The sequence below is a fragment of the Oncorhynchus kisutch genome, linkage group LG23 (genome assembly GCF_002021735.2).
Source record: "Oncorhynchus kisutch isolate 150728-3 linkage group LG23, Okis_V2, whole genome shotgun sequence".
NCBI lineage: Eukaryota > Metazoa > Chordata > Actinopteri > Salmoniformes > Salmonidae > Oncorhynchus > Oncorhynchus kisutch.
This window is the reverse complement of record NC_034196.2, coordinates 42380295-42385294: the sequence shown is the minus strand read 5'-3', so window position 1 is coordinate 42385294 and position 5000 is coordinate 42380295. Positions and strand designations below refer to the sequence as shown.

Genomic DNA, 5000 nt, shown 5'->3' with positions numbered 1-5000 from the left:
ACAATGTGTCCTATTTCAGTTTGTGTGGTTGTTGGTTTAGCTTTCTGTAACTTTGTAGGAAATACAGTCTGCAAGTCCCCATATCTTTTCCAACTCTCCCGTTATCTGGTTTTAATGTCCATTCTAGAATGCCTTTCTCACCAATCAGAAACGAGCATTCAACAATGCTGCAGTATAATTAAGCAATAAGGCCCGAGGGGGTGTGGTATACGGCCAATATACCACGGCTAAGGGCTGTTCTTATGCACGATGCAACGCGGATTGCCTGGTTACAGACTTTAGCCGTCGTATCTTGGCCATATACCACAAACCCCGAGGTGCTTTATTGCTATTATAAGCTGGTTACCAACGTAATTAGAGCAGTATAAAGAAATGTTTTCTCATACCCGTGGTATACGGTCTGATATACCACGGCTGTCAGCCAATCAGCATTCAGGGCTCGAACCACCCAGTTTATAATAGTCAATAGTCATCCCAGGAGAAGGGTTGGCAACCCCTAGTGTAGGCATACTAGTGTGTTTCATAATGGCAGGCCATCCCAAAGGCTTCAGACAGAAGACACTGGGTCATTGCTCAAACATAGCTAATTTAGACTTTGGCTTTGTAGCAACCCTTCCCTTTCTGTCCTCCCTTTTCTTTCCCCGTTATAGTGAGTCTTTCCACAGACTAAATGAGTCCACAGATCAGTCTTCATGCCTTGATGCAGAGCCCAGAAACCACAGATCAGTCTTCATGCCTTGAAGCAGAGCCCAGAAACCACAGATCAGTCTTCCTGCCTTGAAGCAGAGCCCAGAAACCACAGATCAGTCTTCATGCCTTGAGGCAGAGCCCAGAAACCACATATCAGTCTTCCTGCCTTGAAGCAGAGCCCAGAAACCACAGATCAGTCTTCATGCCTTGAAGCAGAGCCCAGAAACCACAGATCAGTCTTCATGCCTTGAAGCAGAGCCCAGAAACCACAGATCAGTCTTCATGCCTTGAGGCAGAGCCCAGAAACCACATATCAGTCTTCATGCCTTGAAGCAGAGCCCAGAAAACACAGATCAGTCTTCATGCCTTGATGCAGAGCCCAGAAACCACAGATCAGTCTTCATGCCTTGAAGCAGAGCCCAGAAACCACAGATCAGTCTTCATGCCTTGAAGCAGAGCCCAGAAACCACATATCAGTCTTCATGCCTTGAAGCAGAGCCCAGAAACCACAGATCAGTCTTCATGCCTTGATGCAGAACCCAGAAACCACAGATCAGTCTTCATGCCTTGAGGCAGAGCCCAGAAACCACATATCAGTCTTCATGCCTTGAGGCAGAGCCCAGAAACCACATATCAGTCTTCATGCCTTGAGGCAGAGCCCAGAAACCACAGATCAGTCTTCATGCCTTGAGGCAGAGCCCAGAAACCACAGATCAGTCTTCATGCCTTGAAGCAGAGCCCAGAAACCACATATCAGTCTTCATGCCTTGAGGCAGAGCCCAGAAACCACAGATCAGTCTTCATGCCTTGATGCAGAACCCAGAAACCACAGATCAGTCTTCATGCCTTGAGGCAGAGCCCAGAAACCACATATCAGTCTTCATGCCTTGAGGCAGAGCCCAGAAACCACATATCAGTCTTCATGCCTTGAGGCAGAGCCCAGAAACCACAGATCAGTCTTCATGCCTTGAGGCAGAGCCCAGAAACCACATATCAGTCTTCATGCCTTGAGGCAGAGCCCAGAAACCACATATCAGTCTTCATGCCTTGAGGCAGAGCCCAGAAACCACAGATCAGTCTTCATGCCTTGAGGCAGAGCCCAGAAACCACAGATCAGTCTTCATGCCTTGAAGCAGAGCCCAGAAACCACAGATCAGTCTTCATGCCTTGAAGCAGAGCCCAGAAACCACAGATCAGTCTCCATGCCTTGAAGCAGAGCCCAGAAACAAGACCACAGGTAAGGGTCAATCTGTCGGGCGAAGGGCCAGCCTCAAGGGAAAACCAGTATCAAAAGGAATAAGCACCTACACAGGTTTGAAAAGGAATACGTCACACACACACACACACTCATGCAAGGACACACACACATGCCACTTAAAGAGACAGAGATGGGCTGTAGTGGACCGGGTCGAGAGCTTCAAGTTCATTAGTGTCCACATCACTAAGGAATTACTACGATGGTCCACACACACCGACACAGTTGTGAAGAGGGCACGACAATGCCTCTTCCACCTCAGGCGGCTGAAAAGATTTGGCATTGGCCCTCAGATCCTCAAAATGTTATACAGCTGCACCATTGAGAGCATCTTGACTGGCTGCATCACCGCCTGGTACGGCAACTTATGACATACGCTGCAGCTACCGTTTATTATCTATCCTGTAGCCTAGTCACTTCATCCATCCTGTAGCCTAGTCACTTCATCCATCCTGTAGCCTAGTCACTTCATCCCTCCTGTAGCCTAGTCACTTCATCCCTCCTGTAGCCTAGTCACTTCATCCCTCCTGTAGCCTAGTCACTTCATCCCTCCTGTAGCCTAGTCACTTCATCCATCCTGTAGCCTAGTCACTTCATCCATCCTGTAGCCTAGTCACTTCATCCATCCTGTAGCCTAGTCACTTCATCCATCCTGTAGCCTAGTCACTTCATCCATCCTGTAGCCTAGTCACTTCATCCATCCTGTAGCCTAGTCACTTCATCCATCCTGTAGCCTAGTCACTTCATCCATCCTGTAGCCTAGTCACTTCATCCATCCTGTAGCCTAGTTACTTCATCCATCCTGTAGCCTAGTCACTTCATCCATCCTGTAGCCTAGTCACTTCATCCATCCTGTAGCCTAGTCACTTCATCCATCCTGTAGCCTAGTCACTTCATCCATCCTGTAGCCTAGTTACTTCATCCATCCTGTAGCCTAGTTACTTCATCCATCCTGTACCCTAGTCACTTCATCCATCCTGTAGCCTAGTCACTTCATCCATCCTGTAGCCTAGTCACTTCATCCATCCTGTAGCCTAGTCACTTCATCCATCCTGTAGCCTAGTCACTTCATCCATCCTGTAGCCTAGTCACTTCATCCATCCTGTAGCCTAGTTACTTCATCCATCCTGTAGCCTAGTCACTTCATCCATCCTGTAGCCTAGTCACTTCATCCATCCTGTAGCCTAGTCACTTCATCCATCCTGTAGCCTAGTCACTTCATCCATCCTGTAGCCTAGTCACTTCATCCATCCTGTAGCCTAGTCACTTCATCCATCCTGTAGCCTAGTCACTTCATCCATCCTGTAGCCTAGTTACTTCATCCATCCTGTAGCCTAGTCACTTCATCCATCCTGTAGCCTAGTCACTTCATCCATCCTGTAGCCTAGTCACTTCATCCATCCTGTAGCCTAGTCACTTCATCCATCCTGTAGCCTAGTTACTTCATCCATCCTGTACCCTAGTCACTTCATCCATCCTGTAGCCTAGTCACTTCATCCATCCTGTAGCCTAGTCACTTCATCCATCCTGTAGCCTAGTCACTTCATCCATCCTGTAGCCTAGTCACTTCATCCATCCTGTAGCCTAGTCACTTCATCCATCCTGTAGCCTAGTTACTTCATCCCTCCTGTAGCCTAGTCACTTCATCCATCCTGTAGCCTAGTCACTTCATCCATCCTGTAGCCTAGTTACTTCATCCCTCCTGTAGCCTAGTCACTTCATCCATCCTGTAGCCTAGTCACTTCATCCATCCTGTAGCCTAGTCACTTCATCCATCCTGTAGCCTAGTCACTTCATTCCTACCCATCAAATACAACCATTTGATTTGTCACAATGAGACGAACACAACAAGTGTTGACTTTACCGTGAAATGCTTTACTTACGAGGCCTTTCGCAACAATGCAATTCAAAAGTAAGAACATCTACAAATTCTGTAGATAAGAAGACAATAGTAACACAATAAAATAACAATAACGACGCTATATACAGGCTATAGAAACTAATATTCAGAACATTAGGAGTGCGATAGAACCACTTTATAACCTGCTTTCCTACTGTAGGGTCTGGAGGCACAGCTGGAAACAACTGTTATTACCAAGGCCATTTGTCATGTCTTTCAGACAGTGGGAAAAGCTTGGTGAACGGTAGCTGAAACTAAGCTCCATTCCTTTAGTAACATTTCAACCATGTTGACTCCAGGGCAAGACACACACCTTCTGTGCACAGGCTCACAAACGGTCAGCCAGCGTCTTTGTGTGTTTGACGTTGAGTGTGTGAAGTGTGTGTGTGTGTCAGTGCCACTGATCCGAGGAGGCTTGAAGACGGGGCGGGTCGCACTCCCGAAAGCTGCGTCGCCACGGTGAACAATATCTCAGCGCTCCATTGACCGCGCCGCAGTCCCATCCGAGCCCGAGAACAAACAACCGTCGCGCCAAACTCTGCGTATTGCTTTCACATCAACTGATATCACCACCTCAACCGCGAAACACACCGACAACTGACCACCAACACCTCTTTTTGATTCACTCTCAAGTCACAAGCAGTAGATGTGTGAAGGGGCTGTATTTCAGAAGGTGTAAGGTTTGGCTTCACAGTCCATACACTCTGTAAAAAAGGGTTCTGCGGCTGTCCCCATATGAGAAACCTTTTTGGCTCCAGGGAGAACCCTCTGTGGAAAGGATTCTACATGGTACCCAAAAGGGTTCTGCGGCTGTCCCCATATGAGAAACCTTTTTGGTTCCAGGGAGAACCCTCTGTGGAAAGGATTCTACATGGTACCCAAAAGGGTTCTACCTAGAACCAAAATGGGTTCTTCAAAGGGTTCTCTCCTATGGAGACAGCCGAAGAACCATTTTTGGTTCTAGATAGCAAATTGTTTTGGGCAAAAAAATAATAAATAATAAAAATAATGTCCTAACCACAGATGGCCCTACTGAAACACAGAACAAACTAAAAAACAAAACAGAGCTAATGCTTGTATGTAGCTTCCGATGCTCTTCTCTCTGTTCCCCCATCCCCCTCCTGCTCCCAGGTAATGCTGCAGCCGCTAGCAGGG

General features: G+C 47.4%; 1 protein-coding gene across 5 annotated transcripts in view; it reads right to left on the bottom strand.

Moving 5' to 3' along the window:
• Positions 1-5000, bottom strand: part of LOC109905034 (pre-B-cell leukemia transcription factor 3) — a 110946-nt gene that overhangs the window by 37397 nt on the left and 68549 nt on the right. The window lies entirely within an intron of this gene.